Source organism: Bombina bombina, chromosome 6 (genome assembly GCF_027579735.1).
Source record: "Bombina bombina isolate aBomBom1 chromosome 6, aBomBom1.pri, whole genome shotgun sequence".
Classification (NCBI taxonomy): domain Eukaryota; kingdom Metazoa; phylum Chordata; class Amphibia; order Anura; family Bombinatoridae; genus Bombina; species Bombina bombina.
The window spans coordinates 1,096,425,441-1,096,440,539 of NC_069504.1; the positions used below are offsets into that span (position 1 = coordinate 1,096,425,441).

At 41.2% G+C, this 15,099-nt stretch overlaps 1 long non-coding RNA gene across 1 annotated transcript in view; it reads right to left on the reverse strand.

Annotated features, from left to right (window-relative positions):
• Positions 1 to 979: 979 nt before the first annotated feature.
• LOC128664225 (uncharacterized) overlaps positions 980 to 15,099 on the reverse strand; it is a 79,292-nt gene continuing 65,172 nt past the window's right edge. Inside the window, exons 3-4 of the long non-coding RNA XR_008402933.1 lie at positions 7,826 to 8,186; positions 980 to 3,251 (exon numbers count right to left, since the gene is read on the reverse strand). This is a non-coding gene — a long non-coding RNA (uncharacterized LOC128664225). The remainder of the gene's footprint in view (positions 3,252 to 7,825; positions 8,187 to 15,099) is intronic.

Here is a 15,099-nt window from a genome sequence, read left to right on the forward strand (position 1 = left end):
TTTCTTAAAGGGTAGAATTTTGCCTCACTCGGTTTTGTTTCTCTAATAGGGAAGCCAAGTTACCACAGACTTAAGTACAGGCTCTGGTTAGAACCTGTGTTAAAGCCATATCTCCTCAATTGGATCTAAATTTACTTATTCTGTTCTTCAGGGTCCCGCTTTTGAACGCATGCACAGTATAGATGTTAAACTTCTATCTTGGAAAGCTCCTTTTCTCTTAGCATTTCTTCATCTAGGAGAGTTTCGGAGCTGCTAGCCTTCTCGCGTGAATCCCCCCTTTCCCTTTTTCATAAGGCTGAACTTGTTTAGCGTACACATTATGAACTGCCTTTTCCTTTGTCCCACCCTTTCCTTCTCGTGCACTTCACAGCTTGGGTATTATATCCCACACATGAAGGCTCATAGAATTTCACCACTATATGAGAGAAAACATAATTTATGCTTACCTGTTAAATTCCTTTCTTTCATGGTGGTGAGAGTCCACGAGACCACGCCCAGCTAAAAAATTAAATTTTTGGCGGCAGTTTTATTTGCACCTCTTCTTCCCCTGCTATGTCTTTCTTACTTGTCTGTTCTATTCCTCTGCTCGGCTATACATTAATCTCTGTAGTGCAGGGAGGTGAGATAGCTTAACCTTTAAACGCAGTTCTGATGTTCTATTCTGTCCTAACCGCGCCGGGCTTTAGCGCTGTTGGGGCGGAATAGAACGTCCTAGCCAACGTTGCTTCCAGGATGCGATCACTGTCTAGAGGGCGTGCCTAGCGTCATAGAGACGCCCCCCTGATCCCATCATTGGAATCTTGTGATCCATGCACGATCGCAGGATTTCAATTTCTTTACATCAGAACATTGTTCTGATATAGGCAAATTAACACTGTCATAAAAGGTTTAAAAGCTCATGTTGTTTGGGGCACTTTGCCTCCTCTTAGTTGGCAGGATTTCAATCTCACATGTCAATAATTTATCAGGTAAGCATAAATTATCGGGGATTTTATTCATTTTTATTGAGATAAACAAATTCAGAAAATACCATCAAAAATACAAAAAAATTACAAAGTTAAGGCTTATAACAATACACACTTGATTAGGTAACAGTCTAGGTAGACGAAACAACAAGCAGGAAGAGGCACCTGGTCTCCAGATGTATCACAGGACTAACTCCAGACTCTCAGTGGTAAAAGCAAAAAAGCACTTTATTCAGCATAATAGCTCCATATCAGCTCCAAAACATCGGCATCCATAAAGGAGAGTGCACTTTACAGAAGTGGTCAAACATGATTCGTATGTAGAAAATACTGAACTTTCTCAATGACCAATGGTTGCTAAATGGCTAGTTTTCACTAAAATATACACCTGTATTACTCTCCCTTTAAGTCACTAATTGCCATATTACACATATTCATAGGGTACAATAGATCAGCAAAAAAGTGCACTAAAGTGACATATAAAAGAAAAAAACAAGAAGAGAAATTACAATATTAATACATAGTACAGTGAAATAAAACATTTATGGCAAATGTAAACAGAGGATACAATTTTCTTCAACATTATTTACTCAGAACTGAAAAGGCTGTAATATTAAATTGTAGATTTTAAAGATAAACACAGCATATCAAATTTATTTTGTAAACAACTTAACATCCCACTTAGAGTTTAAACCTCTCGGCACTCTAGTGTCCAATTGAAAAATCCAAAAGACTTCTCCCTTTCTGATTTTTTTTTTCTCTATTACCACCTCTGGGGTGTCTAGGGATAAACTGGATACACTGGAATGTCAAGAGGGAAAAATCTGAGTTGTGTTCTTTTTTAAAATGTAGCAATATGGGAGTGGTGGACTCCAGGTTATCAATTGACCTAAGATGCTCCAAAAAGCGATCTTTCAGGAGGTGGGTAGTGAGCCCTACATACTGTTTATTATACCCCCTGCAGGTCAAGAGATATATTACAAAAGAAGAATTGCATGTAGAATATTGCCTAATCTGATATGTCTTTCCTGTTGATGGAGAGGTAAATTCAAGGCCAAACATGGCAAATGAGCATAATTTGCATCTACTGCCACTACACTTAAAGAAACCAGGCTTTAACAAGAGCCAATTCTTATTCAAAAACAAGAATAAGAATTAGCTCTTGTTAAAGCCTGGTTTTATCTATTTGTATTGTCACAGCTATCTGTTCACATTAAGTGTATTACAGGGTATAGCTTAGTTGCACACAGAAACTTCTGAATTAGCAGGGTCATCATTACTCCTAGTATGAGATATTCTTTGTCTTTGCTGGAAATGTTTTCTTTCTAGGTTAGAGCAGGGTTCTACAAATACTGTTAGTCATGCTACATATCAGACATTTTTTGTCAATAAAGATCCCCTCCCCACATTAAAACCCTGTGTTCTGATTATTTATTTATTTTAGCTTTTGGGGGCTTTCAATACCATTTGAAAGAGCAGACAATTCTCTTTCAAAATGAGGGGCATTGATAGTTTGTAGCTGTTAAGGGATCTCAGATTGAGGGGTTTGAATCACCTACCCCTATTCAGCTCCCTTGCAGTTACACTAACCCTGTCGTCACCACATTTATTACCCCCAAAATTTTGACCCTTTCAATAAATATTGATAATAACATTATTTCACCACTTGACTCATATCTTTCATTCAGTTTTTACATATAGTCAATATATATGGACAATTTCTGCCATTTCCACCTTAAAAACATCTCTGATATTTGACACTTCCTCACACAACTAAGATTTTAATCCACTTTCTCGTTATATCTCTCCTTGACTATTGCAATTCCAGCCTTTCTTATCTCTAGCTGCCATCTGTCTCCTTTACAATTCATAATAAATGCCTCTGCCACACTGTCCTTCCGTACATGTCGTTCCTTACCTGCCAATCCCTTCACTGGTTTCTTCTCTTCACCATAATAAAACATAGAATCCTGCACATATATATTAAGGGCCCTCGATAACTCTGTTGCCCTTATGTCATTTTACAGGACTTCTCTGAAATGGCCCCATTCTTAAGGAATGCTTTGCATTGCTCAACAAAGTTTTCAAAGTTTCAAGCGCTTCTTACAGACTCTACTGTTCAAGGATGCATACAGTGTACTCTAACCTTTTCTTACCTCAATTCTTCAAAAACATCTAACAGCCCAATATTCACAGCTAAATGGGAAAATAATGATTCAGTTGGTATGGAAAAACCAACCTGTGCTTTCATATAGTTGTCTGGAAAATGTGTTCTGTTAGTAGGTCCTGAATGAAAGGAATTGAACATGGTTTACCAAACTTTTGTATTTGTACAGTAGTGTCCTTTCAATTGAAAAAAATCACAAATAAATATAATTAAAGGGATACTAAATAGATAGAGCATGCAATTTTAAGCAACTTTCTAATTTACTCCTATTATCAATTTTATTTTGTTCTCTTGCTATATTTATTTGAAAAACGCAGGAATTTAATGTAAGCTTAAGAGATGGCCCATTTCTCTTGTAAGGTGTATCAAGTCCACGGGTTCATCCATTACTTGTGGGATATTCTCCTTCCCAACAGGAAGTTGCAAGAGGACACCCATAGCAGAGCTGTCTATATAGCTCCTCCCCTAACTGTCACCCCAAGTCATTCTCTTGCAACTCCCGACAAGAAAGGAAGTATCAAGAGATATGTGGTGACTTAGTGTAGTTTTACCTTCAATCAAGAGTTTGTTATTTTTAAACGGTACCGGCGTTGTACTGTTTTTCTCTCAGGCAGAAATTAGAAGAAGAATTCTTCCTGGAGATCTGATGATCTTAGCGGTTTGTAACTAAGGTCCATTACTGTTCTCACACATAACTGATGAATATGGGAAAACTTCTGTTGGGGGAACGGCCTGCAGATTACCTGCTTTGAGGTATGTTCAGTATTTTTATTTCTAGAGAGATGAATAAGTTCTAGAAAATGCTGGCAGAGCCTTGTGTATTGAGGTAAGCCTGATGCAGTGATTTAACAGCGACTGGGATCATGTTTACAAAACAGGGTAATACTCATGTTAATACTCATATTACTTAGTGACAAAACGTTTACAAGATTTCATAAATAGGACATTTTTTCTCTGAGGGAGATAAGTCTTTATTTGGGTCCTAGTTTCCACATGGCTAGTCAGATACTCCCAGGAGTATTTTCTTAAGGCCCCTCTGACATCCAGTACATGGTGAGAGGGGCCTATTTTAGAACTCTAACTGTGCAGTTTTAATACAGACTGAGACATCCAGCTTCCCTAGAAGAGTCCTCTGGCATCTGAGAACCATTTCAAAGATCATTTCTGATATTACTGGAGGAAAAGGTCACACCCTTCCTCAGGATAGGCCCAATAAGTTAAGGCCCAGAATAATTTTCATTCCTTTCGAAACTTCAAGAGTGGCGCAGATTCAGTTTCCTCTAATGCAAAACAAGAGGGAAATTTTGCCCAGTCCAAACCATTCTGGAGACCTAACCAGGCTTGGAATAAGGGGAAGCAGGCCAAGAAACCTGCGGCTGCCTCTGGAGTAGCCCCCGATCCGGGACCGGATTTAGTGGGGGGCAGACTCTCTCTCTTCGCCCAGGCTTGGGCAAGAGACGTCCAGGATCCCTGGGTATTAGAGATTGTTTCCCAGGGATATCTTCTGGACTTCAAAGCTTCATCTCCAAAGGGGAGATTTCATCTCTCACAATTATCTGTAAACCAGATAAAGAGAGAGGCATTCTCACGTTGTGTTCAAGACCTGCTGGTTATGGGAGTGATCCACCCAGTTCCAAGGGAGGAACAGGGGCAGGGCTTCTATTCAAATCTGTTTATAGTTCTCAAAAAAGAGGGAACTTTCAGACCAATCTTGGATCTCAAGATCCTAAACAAATTTCTCAGGGTCCCATCCTTCAAGATGGAGACTATCCGAACCATCCTCCCTATGATCCAGGAGGGTCAATATATGACTACCGTGGACTTAAAGGATGCTTATCTCCACATTCCGATTCACAGAGATCATCATTAGTTCCTCAGGTTTGCCTTCTTAGACAGGCATTACCAGTTTGTGGATCTTACCTTCAGGTTAGCCACGGCACCAAGAATATTTATGAAGGTTCTAGGGTCCCTACTGGCGGTTATAAGGCCACGGGTCTAACTTCCTGCCGTGCTCTTCATTCCACTTCTCGGCCATCAGTGGCTCACTGTATGGAAGGAATCGGCCTAATGGTAGCGGCAATGGACATAGTTCCATTTGCCCGCCTACATCTCAGACCACTGCAACTTTGCATGCTCAATCAGTGGAATGGGGATTACACAGATTTGTCCCCTCTGCTAAATCTGGATCAAGAGACCAGGGATTCTCTTCTCTGGTGGTTCTCTCGGGTCCATCTGTCCAGGGGAATGAGTTTCCGCAGGCCAGAGTGGACTATAGTCACGACAGATGCCAGCCTTCTGGGCTGGGGCGCAGTCTGGAACTCCCTGAAGGCTCAGGGTTCGTGGACTCAGGAAGAAGCCCTCCTTCCGATAAACATTCTTGAACTGAGTGCGATATTCAATGCTCTTCAGGCTTGGCCTCAACTAGCTGCGGTCAGGTTCATCAGATTTCAGTCGGACAATATCACGACTGTAGCCTATATCAACCATCAGGGGGGACAATGAACCCCCTGGTAATGTTGGAGGTTTCAAAGATAATTCTATGGGCAGAGGTTCACTCTTGCCATCTCTCAGCTATCCATATCCCAGGAGTAGAGAACTGGGAGGCGGATTTTCTAAGTCGGCAGACTTTTCATCCGGGGGAGTGGGAGCTCCATCCAGAGGTATTTGCCCAGCTGATTCAACTATGGGGCAAACCAGAAGTGGATCTGATGGCGTATCGTCAGAATGCCAAGCTTCCCTGTTACGGGTCCAGGTCAAGGGATCCCCAGGCAGCGCTGATAGATGCTCTAGCAGTGCCCTGGTCCTTCAGCCTGGCTTATGTGTTCCCACCATTTCCTCTCCTCCCTCGTCTGATTGCCAAGATCAAGCAGGAGAGAGCTTCATTGATTTTGATTGCACCTGCGTAGCCACGCAGGACTTGGTATGCAGATCTGGTGGACATGTCATCCTTTCCACCGTGGACTCTGCCACTGAGGCAGGACCTTCTACTCCAAGGTCCATTCAAACATCCAAATCTAATTTCTCTGCGGCTGACTGCTTGGAGATTGAACGCTTGATTTTATCAAAACGTGGTTTCTCCGAGTCGGTCATTGATACCTTAATTCAGGCTCGAAAGCCTGTCACCAGGAAAATCTATCTTAAGATATGATGTAAATATCTTCATTGGTGTGAATCCAAGGGTTACTCATGGAGTAAAGTCAGGATTCCTAGGTTATTATCCTTTCTCCAAGAAGGATTGGAGAAGGGATTGTCAGCTAGTTCCTTAAAGGGACAGATTTCTGCTCTGTTTATTCTTCTGCACAAGCGTCTGGCAGATGTTCCAGACGTTCAGTCGTTTTGTCAGGCTTTAGTTAGAATCAAGCCTGTGTTTAAACCTGTTGCTCTGCCATGGAGTTTAAATTTAGTTCTTAAAGTTCTTCAAGGGGTTCCTTTTGAACCTCAGCATTCCATAGATATCAAGCTTTTATCTTGGAAAGTTCTGTTTTTGGTAGCTATCTCTTCGGCTCAAAGAGTTTCAGAGTTATCTGCCTTACAGTGTGATTCCCCTTATCTGATATTCCATACAGATAAGGTAGTGTTGCGTACCAAACCTGGATTTCTTCCTAAGGTGGTATCTAATAAGAATATCAATCAGAAGATTGTAGTTCCGTCACTGTGTCCTAATCCTTCTTCAAAGAAGGAACGTCTATTACACAATCTTGACGTGGTTCGTGCTTTAAAGTTTTATTTACAAGCTACTAAGGATTTTCATCAAACATCTGCATTGTTTGTTGTCTACTCTGGACAGAGGAGAGGCCAAAAGTATAATCCGTTTAGCTTATGAGACTGCTGGCCAGCAGCCTCCTGAAAGAATTACAGCTCATTCCACTAGAGCGGTAGCTTCCACATGGGCTTTTAAAAATGAGGCCTCTGTTGAACAGATTTGTAAGGCGGCGACTTGGTCTTCGCTTCATACTTTTTCTAAACTATACAAATTTGATACTTTTGCTTCCTCTTAGGCTATTTTTGGGAGAAAGGTCTTGCAGGCAGTGGTGCCTTCCGTTTTAGTTCCCGCCTTGTCCCTCCCTTCATCCGTGTCCTAAAGCTTTGGTATTGGTATCCCACAAGTAATGGATGAACCCGTGGACTGGATACACCTTACAAGAGAAAACAAAATTTATGCTTGCCTGATAAATTTCTTTCTCTTGTGGTGTATCCAGTCCACGGCCTGCCCTGTCACTTTAAGGCAGGTGTTTTTTATTTTTAAACGACAGTCACCACTGCACCCTGACAGTTAGGGGAGGAGCTATATAGACAGCTCTGCTGTGGGTGTCCTCTTGCAACTTCCTGTTGGGAAGGAGAATATCCCACAAGTAATGGATGAACCCGTGGACTGGATACACCACAAGAGAAAGAAATTTATCAGGTAAGCATACCTGGGTAGCGCTTGCTGATTAGTAGCTAAATGTAGCCACTAATCAGCAAGCGCTACCCAGGTGCTGAACCATAAATGGGCTGGCTCCTGACCTTACATTTCTACTTTTTTGAATAAAGATAGCAAGAGAATTAATAAAAATTGATAATGTGATGCTTGAGGGATATTCCTCTATCAGACTAAACTTGGCCAGTAGTCTTCTTATCCCCGCGTCAAGTGGAATGATAGGAAATATCCCAGAGCAGAGTGAGTTTGTGAAATTAGGTAAGCAGTACTCACCAATCCCGCAGACAGGGCAGTCCTTCAAGGCAATACGATGAAGGCAGTGAATGGTAAAGACAGGCAGGATCCGGTAACAGGAAGGCAATCCAGCAGATTAACAGTTCAGGGGTAAAGCAATAGAATGGTCAGGAACAGGCAGGAGTCAGCAACAAAGGAAATCCAGAAGTATAGCAGTTCAGGGGTAAACCAATAGAATGGTCAGGAACAAGCAGGAGTTGGCAACAATGGAAATCCAGCAGTATAGCAGTTCAGGGGTAAACCAATAGAATCGTCAGTCAGGCAGCGTTCAGTAACGGTATGGCAATCCAGCAGTACAAGGGTTAAGCAACAGAATGAATAATGGGGATCCCCCAAGCGCCTACCAAACCGGAGGCAAAAAAGGGATAAGTAACAATATAATTAAAATTGCTAAATATTTAATACATAATCTAAAAACATATACAATGCAACTCATGGATCCATGAAGAATAATAAACAAGGTTGGTAAACAAATTAAAAACAAATTAAAAACACATACAGAGGTTAAATAAAAACAATGAATGGTCACAGGTAAGTGGCCTATCTATTGCGCAGACCTGGGTACAGATTGGTAGGGTACCAATGTGATAAATACAACAAATAACAAGTGTTAAAAATAATCAGCGTGGTGAAAAAGTCTCAATGAAAACGTGTCAGTAAATGTCAGTTAAAAAACATACTGTGAATTGCAATTCAGTTCCAAAAATCAAAAATTAAGGTGAAAAAATTGGTGGTGAAAAAATTAATGAAAAAAGCCTGTGCACAAAAATAAAGTGAAAATAGTCACCCAGACCTATATGGATATTCCTTGCAGTGGTCCCATATGTAGATATATCCTTGAGAGTGTGGAGAGATGAAGGACAGTGCCCACAGACGTGTGGAACAAGGAGTCAGAATTCGGTGTACAGGGAGTGCAGAATTATTAGGCAAATGAGTATTTTGACCACATCATCCTCTTTATGCATGTTGTCTTACTCCAAGCTGTATAGGCTCGAAAGCCTACTACCAATTAAGTATATTAGGTGATGTGCATCTCTGTAATGAGAAGGGGTGTGGTCTAATGACATCAACACCCTATATCAGGTGTGCATAATTATTAGGCAACTTCCTTTCCTTTGGCAAAATGGGTCAAAAGAAGGACTTGACAGGCTCAGAAAAGTAAAAAATAGTGAGATATCTTGCAGAGGGATGCAGCACTCTTAAAATTGCAAAGCTTCTGAAGCGGGATCATCGAACAATCAAGCGTTTCATTCAAAATAGTCAACAGGGTCGCAAGAAGCGTGTGGAAAAACCAAGGCGCAAAATAACTGCCCATGAACTGAGAAAAGTCAAGCGTGCAGCTGCCAAGATGCCACTTGCCACCAGTTTGGCCATATTTCAGAGCTGCAACATCACTGGAGTGCCCAAAAGCACAAGGTGTGCAATACTCAGAGACATGGCCAAGGTAAGAAAGGCTGAAAGACGACCACCACTGAACAAGACACACAAGCTGAAACGTCAAGACTGGGCCAAGAAATATCTCAAGACTGATTTTTCTAAGGTTTTATGGACTGATGAAATGAGACTGAGTCTTGATGGGCCAGATGGATGGGCCCGTGGCTGGACTGGTAAAAGGCAGAGAGCTCCAGTCCAACTCAGACGCCAGCAAGGTGGAGGTGGAGTACTGGTTTGGGCTGGTATCATCAAAGATGAGCTTGTGGGGCCTTTTCGGGTTGAGGATGGAGTCAAGCTCAACTCCCAGTCCTACTGCCAGTTTCTGGAAGACACCTTCTTCAAGCAGTGGTACAGGAAGAAGTCTGCATCCTTCAAGAAAAACATGATTTTCATGCAGGACAATGCTCCATCACACGCGTCCAAGTACTCCACAGCGTGGCTGGCAAGAAAGGGTATAAAAGAAGAAAATCTAATGACATGGCCTCCTTGTTCACCTGATCTGAACCCCATTGAGAACCTGTGGTCCATCATCAAATGTGAGATTTACAAGGAGGGAAAACAGTACACCTCTCTGAACAGTGTCTGGGAGGCTGTGGTTGCTGCTGCACGCAATGTTGATGGTGAACAGATCAAAACACTGACAGAATCCATGGATGGCAGGCTTTTGAGTGTCCTTGCAAAGAAAGGTGGCTATATTGGTCACTGATTTGTTTTTGTTTTGTTTTTGAATGTCAGAAATGTATATTTGTGAATGTTGAGATGTTATATTGGTTTCACAGTTAAAAATAAATAATTGAAATGGGTATATATTTGTTTTTTGTTAAGTTGCCTAATAATTATGCACATTAATAGTCACCTGCACACACAGATATCCCCCTAAAATAGCTATAACTAAAAACAAACTAAAAACTACTTCCAAAACTATTCAGCTTTGATATTAATGAGTTTTTTGGGTTCATTGAGAACATGGTTGTTGTTCAATAATAAAATTAATCCTCAAAAATACAACTTGCCTAATAATTCTGCACTCCCTGTATAAAAACCAGATTAACTAAAAAAAAAAACGATGTCCACCTAAAAATATGTGAAAAAGGAAAATATAGTGCAGATTACTTCACACAATATTACATAAATGGAAATAGGCTTACAAATACTCAGTCGACGAGTTTCGGCCCTAGTATAGGCCTTTATCAAGACTCGATAAAGGCCTATACTAGGGCCGAAACTCGTCGCTGCATAGCCTCTAGCTGCATAGCCTCTAACGCAAAACTCGTAATCTGGGTCATATTTTGGAAAATATTTTTTCTTACCTGGGGCTTAGTCTTTTTTTCAGATTGACTGCTTTTTCACTAAATTTTCGCGGGCAAAATTAGGCTCGCGAGGCGCAAAATGCTGATGTTTATTGCATCATTCTTGGCGCAATAATTTTTTGCCGCGAAGGTACGTCCGGTGACGCATGTTCGTCATTTCCGGCGTCTTAGTTGACACCGAGTTCCTTACACAGGGTGCATCTGCGTTGTGCGTCATACTTGGCTCCAAATAATTTAAATATTTAAAACCCCATTCCTATGTGCCTCTTTTCTCTTACATTTGCAAGATGTTTCAATCTGATCCTGTCTCAGAAACTACTGTTGGAACCCTGCTGCCTGATAACAGTTCTACCAAAGCTAAGTATATCTGTTGTAAATTTGTGGAGATTATATCTCCAGCTGTGGTATGTAATAGTTGTCACAATAAGCTTTTACATGCAGAGAATGTATCCATCAGTAATAGTACAATGCCTGTTGTTCCTTCAACATCTAATGTACATGATATCCCTGTGAATATAAAGGATTTTATTGCTGAAGCGATTCAGAAGGCTTTGTCTGCTATCCCGCCTTTTGATAAACGCAAAAGGTCTTTTAAAACTTCTCATAAAGTTGATGAATTTTCAAATGACTGACAACATACTGAATTATCCTCCTCTGGTGAGGATCTATCTGATTCAGAATATCTTACCTCAGATATTGACACTGAAAAATCTACTTATTTATTTAAAATGGAGTATATTCGTTCCTTATTAAAAGAGGTGTTGATTACATTGGATATTGAGGAAACTAGTCCTCTTGATGTTAAAACTAGTAAACGTTTAAACTCTGTTTATAAACCTCCTGTGGTTACTCCAGAGGTTTTTCCAGTTCCTTATGCTATTTCTGATATGATTTCTAAGGAATGGAATAGGCCTGGTACTTCTGTTATCCCTTCTTCAAGGTTTAAAAAAATTGTATCCTTTGCCAGCAGTTAGTTTGGAGTTTTGGGAAAAGGTCCCCAGAGTTGATGGGGCTATTTCTACTCTTGCCAAACGTACTACTATTCCTATGGAAGATAGTACTTCCTTTAAGGACCCCTTAGATAGGAAACTTGAATCTCATCTAAGGAAAGCTTATTAATATTCTGGCTATCTCCTCAGGCCTCTCATTTTTATGACGGATGTTGCAGCTGCATCAACTTTTTGGTTGGAAAGTTTAGCACAGCAGGAAACAGATCCTGATTTGTCTAGCATTGTTCGCTTGCTTCAACATTTTATCTGTGATGCCATTTTTGATATCATCAAAATTGATGTTAAATCTATGGGGCCTATTTATCAAAGGTCTTGCGGATCTCATCCGACAGTGCGGACCAGGTCCGCAAGACCTCGCTGTATTTATCAAGAGCTGCTGGTGCAACTCCGCCCCCTGCTGACTCGCAGCCAATCCGCAGGGAGGTGTCAATCAACCCGATCGTACTCGATCGGGTTGATCTCTGGCGATTCCTGTCCTCCTCATCAGAGCAGGCGGACAGGGTTATGGAGCTTCATAACTTCTGTTTCTGCCGAGTATGAAGACCTCGCTGTATTTATCAAGAGCTGCTGGTGCAACTCCGCCCCCTGCTGACTCGCAGCCAATCCGCAGGGAGGTGTCAATCAACCCGATCGTACTCGATCGGGTTGATCTCTGGCGATTCCTGTCCTCCTCATCAGAGCAGGCGGACAGGGTTATGGAGCTTCATAACTTCTGTTTCTGCCGAGTATGAAGACTCACCAGAAACACGGGCCCACAAGCTCCATTCGGAGCTTGATAAATGGGCCCCTATGTCTTTAGCTATTTTAGCTAGAAGAGCTTTGTGGATTAAATATTGGAATGCTGACATGGTATCTAAAGCTAGATTACTATCTCTTTCTTTCCAAGGTAATAATTTATTTGGTTCTCAGTTGGATTCAATTATTTCAACTGTCACTGGGGGAAGGGAGTTTTTTGCCTCGGGATAAAAGACCTAAGGGTAAATCTAAAGCTTCTAACCGTTTTTGTTCCTTTAGACAAACTAAGGAACAGAAACCCCATCCTTCCCCAAAGAATCTGGTTCCAATTGGAAACCTTCTTCAAGTTGGAATAAATCCAAGCCGTTTAAGAAACCAAAGCCAGCCCCCAAGTCTGCATGAAGGTGCGGCCCTCATTCCAGCTCAGCTGGTAGGGGGCAGATTAAGATTCTTCCAAAGCATTTGGGCAAATTCTGTCCAAAATCAATGGATTCAGAGTATTGTCTCTAAAGGGTACCGAATAGGATTCAGAGTAAGACCTCCTGTGACTATAAGGACTATTCTGCCCTTTGTTCAGCAAGGTTATTATATGTCCAAGATAGACTTACAGGATGCATATCTTCATATTCCGATTCATCCAGACCACTATCAGTTTCTGAGATTCTCTTTACTAGACAAGCATTACCAATTTGTCACTCTTCCATTTGGCCTAGTGACAGCTCCAAGAATTTTTTTCAAAGATTCTCGGTGCCCTACTCTCTGTAATCAGAGAATGGGGTATTGCAGTGTTTCCTTATTTGGACGATATCTTGGTACTAGCTCAGTCTTTACATTCTGCAGAATCTCACACAAATTAATTAGTGTTGTTTCTTCAAAGACACGGACGCGATCCCCTTTGCTTGTTTATATATGAGACCTCTCCAGCTTTGTATGCTGAATCAATTGTGCAGGGATTATACAAAGATATCACCATTAATATCCTTAAATCCCAATGTTAGACTCTCTCTGACTTGGTGGTTAGATCACCATCGTATAGTTCAAGGAGCCTCTTTTTTTTGTCCAATCTGGACTGTGATCACAACAGATGCAAGTATTTCAGGTTGGGGAGCTGTCTGGGGATCTCTGACACCACAAGGGGTTTGGAAATCTCAAGAGGCGAGGTTACCAATCAATATTTTAGAACTCTGTGCTATTTTCAGTGCTCTTCAGATTTGGCCTCTGTTGAAGAGAGAACCGTTCATTTGTTTTTAGACGGACAATATCACAACTGTGTCATATGTCAATCATCAGGGTGGGACTCGCAGTCCTCAAGCTATGAAAGAAGTATCTCGAATACTTTCTTGGGAGGAATCCAGCCCCTGTCTAATTTCTGCGGTTCATATCCCAGGTGTAGACAATTGGGAAGCGGATTATCTCATCCGTCAGACTTTACATACGGTGGAGTGGTCGCTCCATCCAGATGTGTTTTCTCAAATTGTTCAGATATGGGGTCTTCCAGAAATAGATCTGATGGCTTCCCATCTAAACAAGAAACTTCTCAGGTACCTGTCCAAGTCCAGGGATCCTCAGACGGAGGCAGTGGATGCATTATCAGTTCCTTGGTGTTACCAACTTGCTTATATCTTCCCGCCTCTAGTTCTTCCAAGAATGATCTCCAAGATCATCATGGGATCATCATGGAACAATCGTTTGTGTTGCTGGTAGCTTCAGCATGGCCTCACAGGTTTTGGTATGCGGATCTTGTTCGGATGGCCAGTTGCCAACCTTGGCCACTTCCTTTAAGACCAGACCTTTTGTCTCAAGGTCCGTTTTGCCATCAGGATCTCAAATCATTAATCATAGAGGTTTCTCTGACTCAGTGATTAATACTATGTTACATGCTTGTAAATCTGTTTCTAGGAAGATTGATTATCGAGTTTGGAAAACTTATATCTCATGGAATTCTTCTCGTAAATTTTCCTGGCATTCCTTTAGAATTCCTAGAATTTTACCGTTTCTTCAGGATGGTTTGGATAAAGGTTTGTCTGCAAGTTCCTTGAAGGGACAAATCTCTGCTCTTTCTGTTTTATTTCACAGAAAGATTGCTAAGCTTCCTGATATTCACTGTTTTGTGCAGGCTTTGGTCCATATCAAGTCTGTCATTAAATCAATCTCTCCTCCTTGGAGTCTTAATTTGGTTTTGAAGGCTTTACAGGCTCCTCCGTTTGAGCCTATGCATTCTTTGGACATTAAACTACTTTCTTGGAAAGTGTTGTTCCTTTTGGCCATCTCTTCTGCTAGAAGAGTTTCTGAATTATATGCTCTTCCTTGTGAATCTCCTTTTATGATTTTCCATCAGGATAAGGCAGTTTTGCAGACTTCATTTAAATTTCTACCTAAGGTTGTGAATTCTAACATTAGTAGAGAAATTGTTGTTCCTTCTTTGTGTCCTAATCCTAAGAATTCTTTGGAGAGATCCTCACATTCTTTGGATGTTGTGAGAGCTTTGAAATATTATGTTGAAGTTACTGAAGATTTCAGGAAGACTTCTAGTTTATTTGTTGTCTTTTCTGGTCCTAGGAAAGGTCAGAAAGCTTCAGCCATTTCCTTGGCATCCTGGTTAAAGCTTTTGATTCTTCAGGCTTAATTGGAGTCGGGTCAGGCCCCGCCTCAGAGAATTACAGCTCATTCTACTAGATTAGTCTCCACTTCGTGGGCTTTTAAGAATGAAGCTTAAGTTGATCAGATTTGCAAAACAACAACTTGGTCTTCTTTGCATACATTT